At 38.8% G+C, this 13,108-nt stretch overlaps 1 long non-coding RNA gene across 4 annotated transcripts in view; it reads right to left on the minus strand.

Annotated features, from left to right (window-relative positions):
• The window catches only part of LOC103672151, a 112,354-nt gene that overhangs the window by 57,263 nt on the left and 41,983 nt on the right, over positions 1–13,108 (minus strand). Inside the window, exon 4 of one of the 4 annotated variants that reach the window (XR_571076.2) lies at positions 7,793–7,861. The exons of the other annotated variants lie outside the window; for them this stretch is intronic. This is a non-coding gene — a long non-coding RNA (uncharacterized LOC103672151). The remainder of the gene's footprint in view (positions 1–7,792; positions 7,862–13,108) is intronic. 4 annotated transcript variants of the gene reach the window in all.

Raw genomic sequence — 13,108 nt, forward strand, 5'->3', positions numbered from 1 at the left:
GTCTCCTTTCTCACTGCCATGGCCTTCAATCCAGATCTCATTTATCCTCTTGGGCACCTGCACCTTCTAACCAAATACCTGTCTCTTGTTTGAGTCCCTCCCATTTGCAAACTGCTACTCAGCTCTAAGCTGGTCATTTCTTTCTCCAAAGCCCTCTCTACTTTTCTAGATACTCCCTGGAAGAGGCAACTCAAACTCCTACATCATTTTATATTATTTTATCTCTACAGATATAATTAATATTCATATTTATTTATAAACACCATATTCTAAACACCTAGCACAGCGTCTTGCCCACTTCAAATTGTGTATAAACCTTTATTTTTTAAATTTTTAAAAAACATTTTATTTATTTATTTGACAGAGAGAGAGAGCACACAAGCAGGGGGAGTGGCAGGCAGAGGGGGAGGGAGAAATAGGCTCCCCGCTGAGCAAGGAGTCTGATAATGGGGCTCAATCCCAGGACCCCAGGATCATGACCTAAGCCGAAGGCAGATGCTTAACCGACTGAGCCATCCAGGCACCCTAAACTTTTATTTTTGAATGAAGACTCTGATACCTACAAAACCTTTTGATACAGATCTCTTAAGATGAAGGCCAGTTTTCTTGTTTTACTGACAACAGGAATAATAATTAATAATAATAATAATACCCGGCATTTGAAGAACATAGACATTATCAGCATGCTTTTACAAGCATGTCATTTGAAAACTGGGTTTTTGGGAGATGAAACAAATTGCCTGCGATCACACATCTAGTAAACAGCAATGCTGGAGCTTGAACACAACTTCACTAGATTCTTTTCACAATCCCAATCAGCTTCAATTGATTGATTAATTGAGAGTGATTAATTGCAGGCAGCTGGAGCCTGTGTCACTGAGAGCATATTCTTCATTGCAGTTCCATCCAGCCATGGTGATATGTTCTACCGTCCTCATTGCCTTCATCTATGTTAACAGACAAATGTTAGAGGTCATAAAGGAAGGACGAGGAGAGGGACATGTTCCACGTATATCTTATGTGTTTGAAAATTGGGGAGGGGCGCCTGGGTGGCGCAGTCGTTAAGCGTCTGCCTTCAGCTGAGGGCGTGATCCCGGCGTTCTGGGATCGAGCCCCACATCAGGCTCCTCTGCTGTGAGCCTGCTTCTTCCTCTCCCACTCCCCCCACCTGTGTTCCCTCTCTCGCTGGCTGTCTCTCTCTCTGTCAAATAAATAAATAAAATCTTTAAAAAAAAAAAAAAAGAAGAGAAGAGAAGAGAAAAGAAAAGAAAATTGGGGAGATACGATTTCAGGATATATTTGCAGAGGGCTTCTGGAAAAGGAGGTTCCTTAGTGGCTCCCATGTCTCTGCAAGACATGAACAGGAAAATGGGTAGCCCTTGTTTTGTCAGCTACTAGTAGTCATCTCATGACCATGAAGAAGGCGCTGGAAGGCAGAGTGAGGAGATAGAAAAAAATCAGGTTTTCTTGACAAAATGGAGCCACCTACACTACACCACCTTTCAGTTATGAGGCCTTCACATTTTTTTTTAAGATTTTATTTATTTCTTTTTCAGAGAAAGAGAGAGCACGAGCACAAGCAGAGGGAGCAGCAGGCAGAGGTAGAAGCAGGCTCCTCGCTGAGCAAGGAGCCCGATGTGGGACTCGATCCCGGGACCCTGGGATCATGACCTGAGCAGACCTTTAACCGACTGAGCCACCCAGGTGTCCCAAGGCCCCCACATTCTTGTTAAGCCAGGCTGAATTGAGTTTTTGGCTACTTGCAACCAAAACGATATGAATTGATTTATGAAAGAAGCAGAGGGCAGTTTACACTGACATATTTTCAGACACACGTGTAAAAGGCATCCCTGTGACCCTGCTACTGAATGTGTGAAAGTTCAAAAGTGCTTGAGAACTTTTTAGATCACACAAATAGGACTTACAAGATGTGGATGCTGAGGTTTACGCACTGCATTATGGAAATGGTGGATGAATTTACAAGCGCTGAAGGAGGAAACAGAACAGCCCCCCTCGTCCTACACAACTCAGTATGTCAGTGGATATCCCATCTGGTTTACAGGTGCCAGAAACAAGCAAACCAAATTTTGGAAAAATTAGACTAGCAGGGAATATATAAGTGGAACATCCCCTGAATGGATCTTCTCTACTCAAGAGAGAAAGGGGATATTTTCCACCCACGCTGGGCATTCTGTTTCTATTTTCTGGGCTCTGCCCTATCCCAGGCCCCTCTCCCCACTGAAAGGCCATGGAGAAAATAGACCTCACCAAAGCATGAGACAGAATGACCCACAGTGCAGCTCTGGAAGACAGCCAGTTCCCCAGCATTGATGTGGTTCCACTTAACTCCTCTGGGGTGGACGCATGTAGACGTTTAGTGACAGTGAGTTATCACAGCAGCTGGCATACAAGGAATTGAAGTGGAGTCACTGCAAGTAGGGTGGGCAGCAGAAACGCTCCAGAAAACGCTGAAGTGTAATTTCAGGCAATGCCGCATTGTTTGGGAATTCGGGAAACCACAGGAGTAAACAGGACAAGCTGGCATGCAGCAGGCAAAAACAAGGCAAGACTTTTTTTTTTTTCCCCTGACCCAATAGAGAAACCAGATCAAAGATATGGAGCAGTTGGCATGCAGCTCAGGCCCTACAATACTGACTCATTTTGCTACCAACCGTTTCTTGTGTGCCTACTATGTGTCATCCTCTCTGACAGAGGAGTATGACAACAACGAAGATATAATTCCTTTGACTCATACAAACCTGGAGCCACCAAACACAGATGTGCAAAAACTCTATCACTTCATTGTTTTTCCATAACAATTTATATTTGATTTGAAGCTCCCATTCACGCAGTAGCAAAAATTAGGGCCTCCTCTAGCTCCCTCTCCCCTGGGTTACCTCTAAGTTCCAAGAGACTTAAAAAGTGCCAGGGAGTCTGGAGAGCAGGGTGGAGGTGAGGAACCCAGTCCTCACTGGACTCTGTGGAGAAGCCCCCATCTCCTCTGTGATGACCTGGGCCATCCTCCTCATCCCTGGAGCAAGACCTCACCAGTCCCGCTCTCTCACAGCTACTGTCCACACCTCTCTAGTACTTCTCTGCTTCTTCACCACTCCCGGCACTCTCTGGGTTTAGGCACCAACACCCAAGCTCTCTTCCCTTTTCAACTCCCTTCCCTTTCCTGGACCCATGAAATCTTATCTAACCCAGAGCTGAGGACGGCACGACAGAAACTGACCCCTTCTTCCTTCAACTCTGCTTTCTAAAGTGGGACTTCAAGTTTGAGTTACAAAAACAAAAAAGTCGACTCCTTTACTGCGACTTGTTTTACTTTCTGTCCCTTCCCCTGAAGTAGCCTAGCTTCCTGGATGCAGAGGAAGGGTAGGGCTTATAGGAAATACTAGGAGGACAAAAGCACTGGTTAACATCGCCAAAGATATATCCCACCGCAATGGAGCTACAATGTTCTTTGAGAAGACGAGACATTTTTCACTGAAGAAACAATATATGAGCTGGATCTTGAAAATAGATAGGTATTTACCAAAAGAAGAAAGTAAAAGAGGATCAAAGATGTGAGCAAGACTTTGCTTGTATTTTTAGATCACAAAATAATGTAAGACTTAAGAGCACCATGCAGTTGAAAATGAAAGCTCAGTGCCATTAACAGTATGAAATGCCCACTGTGGACAGAAAAATTGACCACATGGCACGTTATTTTATGTGGTTAAATGTCAATTTGAAATTGACATCCCTTCCCTCACTTTAAAAGTTAAAAAACTAAAAGCTTTATTTAAGAAATATATAACTTGAGTAAAGCCCCAAAGCAGAGGTCAGATAAAAAAAATCAAGAACTTTATTTCCCTCTTCTTCTGCGACAAGTACCTATTTGACTAGAGATGTCCATTAGAATAGCTGAGCAACGGAATATAGCATTGTGGAGGAAAAAGAGATTCCCCCGCGACACCGCTACTTCTGAAATAGAAATTTTTAGATGCATCTTACATAACTGATTTGATCCACTACATTGTCAAAGAAATATGGAGACACAATAGGCAAGAGCAATTATTTTTAACCATCCATCAACATAAAGTGTCCTATCAGCAATCTGTATCACAGATTTTATCAACACATGTAACCTCCCTTTGCTTCAGTGAGAGTTGTGTGGGTGTCCATGCACTGGAGAAAAGAATCCCACGAACACACATCACTCTTCCCAATTTACATTTTCAGTATCCTGAATTGAAGCACGCTCAATGAATCTGACAGGGAGTGCTACTGAAGTCTCAACTCTAAATAAATAGTTTAAAATAAAAAGTTGTATAAATATCGGTCTGTGCCAACGATGCGGTTTGAGAGGGAGTGCTATAAACACAAAGTAAATTAAATGGGATCTACTTTTGTGGGGTAAAAGGCTACTTAGACTGGTTATTATAGAGAAAATTCTGTTGTGTGGTGCGACAGCACGTACCCATGTGGCTAACCTACAGCTGGTAGAAGAAACAAATCCCACCCATACCTAGGAGCGGTGCCACAGCCAGACCACAATTCCTATGAGGGATGAACTTAATTTGCTGAAAATGAAGGCCAGGCTCTGTTGCAGCTCATTAGCTGGTTACAGACACACTGCGAGAGAAGAAAGTGGAATTCAGTCGATGTTCCAACTTCTACATGTGCTGTGAATAAAACAGACTATTGTTTTTTTGATAAAGAAGTATTGTTTTGAATGTGCAGAGTGGCTAAGTAAAGCCAGCAGAATTTTTTGGCCAAATATAGTCTCTTGCTCACTCCTAAAAATCCTAGCTTTCAAATTAAGAGCTGAAGTCATTGAAAAAAAAAAAAAAAAGTTTACATTCCTGCAGCCTGCTGCAGCAAAGCCAAACAAATGTTTGGCTTAAAGCTCACTTACATCTCTTTCATGAGCCTTTTCTTTAACATGGAAGTCTGAAAAATACCATTTCTTTTATCGAGTCATTTAATGCCAAGTGTTTTGTGTGTATGTGAGTGTGTGTGTGTGTGAATGTGCATGTGTGTGTTTATGTGAGGACACGCACACTCAGCAACAGTACTGTAGGGTCAGTGTAGTGGTTTTCAGGCATGGGGTCATATTTGAATTTAAAGAAACCATGGTTTTACAGCTTCTGGCATAATTTAGGTCACAGTCACAAACTGGTTTTTTTAAGCATCATTAACCACTGAATGGACAAGGAATGTGTTATTTTCAAGGAGTTTCTTTGGTGCCAGTTCGGGCAATAAAAAACTAAGGACAGGGGTCAAACCTGGGAGGGTAACCTAGTATGTAGTTGCCCTCCTGATGCACTTTTTTACCATAAAAAGTCAACATGCTTTTTGGCCTTCGGTCTCCAAGGCCAAGCTGGATAACACGGAGTAACATCAGTTTGTTGGCAGCAGGCATCTGGATGGCAAATTTTCATACAGTCAGTAGACTGCAGATCTGGAACTCTGAAGAGCCCGCTAAGATTACAAAAACTGCAGAACTCAATATGCAGTAGCCTAATATTTTTCAGTATCATGGGTTGATTCTCCTTACAATAAAATACATGGATCAGTCACATTTTTGCTCTATAATTCAGTTGAGTTTTGTTATAATAATGACCTTCACAGAAAACAAATTCCCAATCTGAGAGGAAACAATGAAGTGGATTGAATCAAGCCTCTTTGTAACTAATTGGCAACTGACAATTCATGCCCAGACCTAAAAATAGGGAAGGGAAGGAAGCTGTGTGTGCAACCTTCTCATCCCTCTTGTCCTAGTCGTCTCCCAGCTCTGCACGTTGGTGCCCTTGTTTTGTTTTCAGGAATAACTCGGTATTGAAGGTACGTTCCCCAAGTGCAAATGATCGGTGTGTCAGAGTGGGGAGAGCAGAGAGTAAGTATCCCTTCATGATCGAGCAACAGCACGCTGAAAGCTGGGGGCCTCCTTAGACCAGCTCTACTTCCCTTCTTAGCCTTCAAGCGCTAACCAAACGCTTTCATTACAAAGGGCAGTTGTTACATGGAAGGGATAAAATGAAGCTTTTGCCCTAAAACATTATTTACAGATTGAATTGTTTTCAATATAATATCAAAAAACTGAGATTTTTTTGGTCACGTCCAGAGGGTCCCCAAACTCTTTCTTTAGATGCACGGCCATCAACTTTAATAGAATTTTACCTGCATAGATTTACCTGCAGAGTTCGTATCACCAGTACACTAGTGACTAGATCAGCGTTAAAGGGACAACTGAAGAAATGTACAGTTTTCCATTTATCTCAGGTCATCAACTCTTATGCTCTTGATGAGTGTCTTAAGATATTACAATCTACCAAAGAATGTTTCTGATTTATGTCGAAACGTCCGAGAATTAAGTCCAGAGAGGATATAAGACAAACAAACATCACCTTTTGAGAGAATGGATGGAGACTGCCTTCAATTCAAAACACAGTACCAACTCATTAATGAGATGGCTCCAGACATGTGTTTTCCAAATAAATATTTGTTGAGTATATAAACATAATAATGCTTTCATTTGACCATTTTTTATTAGTTTCTAAATGTTTTCTAAATGCACTTGCTTCCATAAAAAATGTTTTAGAATGCAAATTTAAAATTTTTGTCTCATGTCCTCGTAAATCTCCACTATTATATTAAATATCTGTGTGTCCTATTTGCCCTTAAAGTTGGCTGCTTTCTCTTTCATTCCAGGTCCTCAGTTAAGACTTTTCTATTGCTACGCCTGTATCTAATATTATTTCACCTTCTTCCTTCCTATCTGTTCGGAGATAGAAAAAGAGATCTAAATTTGTTAATAATTTATGCTAAATAATAATCAATATGACTCTGGATAAAAACCTACTATATAAATTCCCCAGAAGTTTTGCGACTGCATTTTCTGCCAAAAGCTTAAGTTGCCAAAAGATAAGTAGTCAGGCAAGTAAGGAGTTATTAGAATATACAAGTCCTGACCACCTCTAGACTACTTCAAAAAGTCAGACAATACCTATACAGTAGAGATGGGAGTTGACCACCAAATAAATTTTTTCTTTAATAAGCCTTTACAAATATAAATTTATATCCTAATTTATATCCTAAACTTCTCGAATCCCACCTCATATTTGAACACTAGCTTATGGTTTACAAACTACTTCCACAAAATATATGAGTGTATATATTACCTTCATAACATGAGTATGTTTGGCTTTTTTAGGTGACAAGGAATAGAAACATATTCAAGCTACCTTAGGTTAGTATAAAGCATTAGAGGAAAGTAAAGGAATATAAGTACCTTTGAAACAAGCCAAATGGCCAATGGATATGACTCAGGAACTAGAAGATTGTTCAGAGGATTGTGAACCCACACGATGGGGTTATCACACCATTACTTTGGCAGCAGAAGCACATTTCTTCCTTCATTGTGGTTTTGCAACAATTATTCTCACCTATTTTCTTGTTTTAGTAAATTTTTGGTAATATTTAAAACAATTCAATAAAACACTTAAAAACTATTTTCAGTGTTTAAAAGTATTTTAATTTCATAAAAATGTATTAAATATTAACTATTTTAAAACTTTGTATAAAATATTAAAATTATTTTCAGTACTATATGAAGGATTATATGTTGCATACTTTAAGTAACCAAACACGAAGATACTACTTAACACTCACTCTCTCTCTCTCTCTCTCTCTCACACACACACACACACACACACACACACAATTCACTAGTGACAAGGAAAAATGCTGAGCCTTTGGGTGTGAAACATTTCTGGCAAAACACAAATAACTTAATCAATTCTACCTGAGTTTCCTTAGATGGTTGGTGTCCAATTAACGATACTGACTTGAGGTGTGACGGCTTTTACTTGGTCTAGAGAAAGAGGAATCATTTAGTTGCTGCAACTCAACGCTTTGAATGTCAGAGTTTGCTGTCTGCTTATTCTCTTGACTGCAAACTGAGCCTTCTCTTATATGAGGTGCTTTCACTTAGGAGAGACCACTTTTCATAGAAGATAGACCCCCCAAAATCTTAACTAGAATAGAGAAATTTGTCAGGGACATTCAGGCTCCTCTGCTGTGAGCCTGCTTCTTCCTCTCCCACTCCCCCTGCTTGTGTTCCCTCTCTCGCTGGCTGTTTCTATCTCTGTCGAATAAATAAAAAATAAAATCTAAAAAATAAAAAAAAATAAAAAATAAAAAAAGAAGGGGCGCCTGGGTGGCACAGCGGTTAAGCGTCTGCCTTCGGCTCAGGGCGTGATCCCGGCGTTGTGGGATCGAGCCCCACATCAGGCTCCTCTGCTGTGAGCCTGCTTCTTCCTCTCCCACTCCCCCTGCTTGTGTTCCCTCTCTCGCTGGCTGTTTCTATCTCTGTCGAATAAATAAAAAATAAAATCTAAAAAAAAAAAAAAAAAAAAGAAATTTGTCAGGGACATAAAAGTCAGTCAAAAAGCATTAACACCACAGTCTCTGCAGGGGGACAAGGGAATGTATAGCTGTTGCTTTTCCAGCTTTCCTGACCAAGTCTACTTCAGCAAAGAAGTAACTCAAAAGGAAGTGTGGTGGAAATTTCCAAAATACAGAGTCTGTTTGGATAAAAACAGTGAAGACAGGCTCTATATTTAATGATGGGGCCTGGGTTGCCTGTCTTCTGTGATCACTGGCTCTGTGTGGTACACTTTGGTGAGTTTATGATGGTGTAATCCTCCAATGAATGAAGCACTCCCTTCCCTTCACTGCTGTTTATTCTTAGCTTATGCACACAAAGAGCAAAGAAAGTTGTCAACAACACGTCCAGTTTATACACTGAGCACTGTTAAGAGCCAGATGACTCAAGTGAACCAACAAGCTCTTGTATCCTGAACATCCTTCATTCATTCATTCACACACACAAATATTTACTCTGCACCTACTATGTGCCAGGTACAACAACAGAAGAGGTTAATTGGGGAAAAGTGAAGGACAGGGACATGGCAGTGAGGGAGGAAACAGGGAAAAAATAGTTTGTATTAACAAAAGGGGAGATTCTTTTTCTGACATCCTCTAAAAATTCGTGCTTCTCAGTCTAACTTATCCATCATATTAATTAACTGTTCATTTCTAATTTGAACCATAAGATTCCAGAGAAAGGGCCCCATGTTGACGAGCTCTTTAATATTCCCATCAAAATTCCCATAGTAGTTGAAAAATACATCTACACTAGCTCTCTGTAAAATAATTCAAGCCTAAAGAATATACAACCATATATTTTAAGAGCAGAGAACAATGGAGATAATAAAATAATTTGTTGCTTTCTATGAAAAAATATAAATTTCATAATTATAAATACCACTGATGTGTCCATTTTACAATAAGAAAATAAAAAGATTAAAGAGGAAACTCTCACAGCACCTAAATTCTAATACTTTTGACATAACCATTTAGGAGAAGAATCAGAGGAGAATGGAAGATACAGGTTTTTTTAGCTGGAGTTTAGAAGAGTTGTAGATCACCTTATGTCTTTAAAAATGAAGCCCTGCCTTTAGGGGAAAAAAACTGGTAGTTCTGGCCAATGGCAAGCTGTTTTAATATCATTCTGTGAATTGGGACAACAAAAATAGCACTCGTTCAGAAAATGTTTTCAAGTCATGATTTCTAGAAGTCACCCCACTCATCACTATGTCAGAGTATTTTTCTTCAGTCCATTAGAAGCAGGTTTTGCCTTTATGCTGCATTCAAGGATTCCAAAGGTTCACTCACAATGTCAGACTACAATAAAATTCAGCGTAATGTGAACCACTCTATGATATTGCCTTTCCTTATTGCCTTTCAGTTACACTGTTCTAAATGCAATAAAGGAGAAGTTGTTCTGAACGGGACAGATAGAGAAATGAGTATCATTCCCTGAGTTGAAAAGTCACAGACTATATAATACGCTAACAGCTTCGAGCTGAATTTCTTATATTGATGGTTGGTTATGCGTGTTTGAACATCTGAGTAACCTGAAAAGCATCTAAGATTGCTTATTACAATTCGTAGTGGTTTTTATTCAGTATGCATTCCACGATGGGCAATAAAGCAGTGCCCCCACCAGCTGCAAATATATCAATGCATTTTTCTAGAGAGCAAACCCAAGCAGCACTGTGGTCATAGGAAAAGAGAACTCATGGCCATTTGCTCTGCAGAGCAGCCCCTGTGAAAATGAGGCACTTCTTTTTACACAGTGGCTTGACTCTTAGCAACAGGTCAGACCTAGGGAAACAAGCACTGCCCAAGATATTCTGGGGGCTGTAAACACAGGAATGCTCTGAGAGGTGCCAGTGGGGCCCCAAATGATCCTGAGCAGTTTACATACAACTTCGGCACAGTACAGACCTGTCTGCATTCATTAGCCTGAGGTGAGCTTATTGACAGGAAGGCAGGAGCATATGACAAAGCTTAGTTTTCTACGCCTTCCATGGACAGCAGAACCGATCTTTGTAGGTGATGTCAGGAGCATTCCAAACATGAAAGTCAGTTTTAAAATACTGAGAGTATATAATGGTTATTTTACATACGGTCATCTGTTTATGTGAAGATGAAAAAAAGGACTTCCAGACAATTCTGGCCTATAAATACCACCAACCCCAGTCATTATTTTAAGTGTTTCCTTAACCCTCTAAGAAAAAAAAGAAAAAGTTTAAAAAAAAAACACTCAAAAGTAACATTTCAAGGGTAATTATACTCATATTTTGAAGTAACATATCTTAAGAATATGAATGATCCTGTCCACCTCACATCTTGGGTCGTTTTGTGCAAAATTCCCACTAACAATCCCTTTGCCTAGTACTTAAAATAAACCCATCTATTCCTTCTCCCAGAAAGAAAATAACAAAAATCTCAATGGTCGCAGTGAAATTATCCCCTGTGACAGAGTGAGTCATCTAAGCCACTGCAGGCAAAAGCTCACTTCTTTGAAAACTTGTCCTCTGTCTTCCTTCTAGGGAACCCACACTACTGGCATATGACTGGAAAGCATGAAGCTTCACTTCACTTTATACACCTGACACGGTCTGAAGGAATTCTGTTGAAAGTTAATGTGTTTGTATAAAAATGTACTTTCTCGTTGGCTTTCACCATACAGCATAAAGCAGCAGACCCAGAGAAAAAATTTGGACTAAACATTTTTAATTTCAGTTACGAGTTCAATGTTTGCTTCAATAGACATTCCTTGTGACTTTTTTTCATACATAACTATTAATTCTGCAAAATATCAAAGCTGATTCTGTGCACTCATTCAGAGAACACTTATTATTAAAAAATTAAATATCCACAATTTCTTATATCTTTGACAGTATTTAATACTTAAGAAGTCACACGGTGCCAATTTTATAGTTTAAATGCTCACTGCTGAAAAACCATTATAAAGATTTTATTGATCAGAATTCACCAGCCTTACCAGTAATTTTACAGAAAATATGTCCATTTAATAACACCTTCTTTTTCTCTTCTATTCTATTCCAATTATTAAATTTTTAAGAGATGCAACTTTCATGATTTCTACTTTGAGGTACCTCAGATCCTAATGGGTTGGTTTCTTAAACTACGTCCTTTTACTTAAATCAATAAAAAAGCATAGAAATTTGTTACTACTTATGACACACTTTACTTCAATTCAATGAAATTAATAAGTTTTATAAACCCAATCTATTTTTTCTGGAAATTTTTCAAATTTTTTTCAAAATTTCTCCATCTTAAATAGGAATTTCTATTTTTAAAGTGTTTATTGGAAGTTGCACAGGTATTAGAGAAATTCTGAGTTACTCTAACATAAGTATATATCTATATCTATATATATATACCTACGAATATTCATAGAGTTCTTTAAAATTAAAAATCTCCTGACTGCCTAGTTCCAGGCAGTGTATTTTCTGACACAGATTTTCAGAAATACAACAGGAAACATAAGTGAGTCTATAATAAATCCCTCTTAAAGGTGTCAGTGCTTTCTGTTATCTATAAAAAATTTAGAAATACAATAAAGAGAAAGGCAAGAAAAGCTATGTACAATGCCATATGCTGAGCCAAATATAATTTAGAAATCTTAAACTTATAATAACCCCCCCAAAAAAACTTTATTAAATGGTTATCTTGGTAGGATCAGCTCGCTCCACCAAGACTGTCCCCAAACTGACAACCGCAGAGAGATAAGCCCACCACCTCAGCACCACTACCCAAATGAGAACAGAACCAAACATCATGAGGTATTTCCTAAGGAAAAAAAATATGAAGAAGGAATCATAAGGAGTTGGGGCTGAAAGGAACATTAGAGGTCAGTGATGATGAAATCACCTATTTTCATGGAATTAAATAAAGAGAGAAACTATAACTTTTTTATAATTAAAAAAAACCTAATGAATATCTAAGTTCAAATAAAGTACCCTGAGAATATAAGTCCTTTAAAAAAAAATAGAGATAGCTCCAGCATGATTCAATAAATTAATTATATAACTAGTGTTTACTGATTTTTTTTATAACTTAGATAAAATAAATAATAGACAAATTTAGAGCTTCCAGCTATTACTTTCAAGCCCTCTCTCTCTCTCTCTCTACCTTTTGTTGTCTCTTCCAGGAGACACTTCTGTATCCTATTTCCTCAGATTTATCTTCACCAAACTGACCATTGATTCCAATTAAACATCAACTGTAGCAGTTTAGCATGTTAATCCTGAAATGGATATTTCCATTTTAGACCACAAGCTCTTAAGACCCCAAGAAATTAAGAGGAGAATTTCAAACAGTTGACAAATAATAAGAACAATGTTTAGTTCACAAAGGGTTTCAAATTTGTCCTCAGGTGGCCATCTAGTCACATACGTGTGATAATCCTCAGGGTGGAAGTTACTGGATTATAGAGATGATATTTGCCACCAAAATGAATGGTAGAGTTTTGTTAGAATTACTCAATTATTAATTGTTCACTTCATAGAAGTGCTAGATAATAAACACTGCTCAGAGAATGGCACCATTCCTTCTCCAAAACATTTTCATGATGCAATTTGCCGAGAATGGGGAAAGAAATCGATGGGAAGTGTGCCTTCCCTCGTGAACGTACACATCGTACTAATTAAGCCATGTGTTGTAATTTTATCTAAGCAAGCAG

Source organism: Ursus maritimus, unplaced genomic scaffold (assembly GCF_017311325.1).
Source record: "Ursus maritimus isolate PB19 unplaced genomic scaffold, ASM1731132v1 scaffold_5, whole genome shotgun sequence".
NCBI classification, from domain to species: domain Eukaryota; kingdom Metazoa; phylum Chordata; class Mammalia; order Carnivora; family Ursidae; genus Ursus; species Ursus maritimus.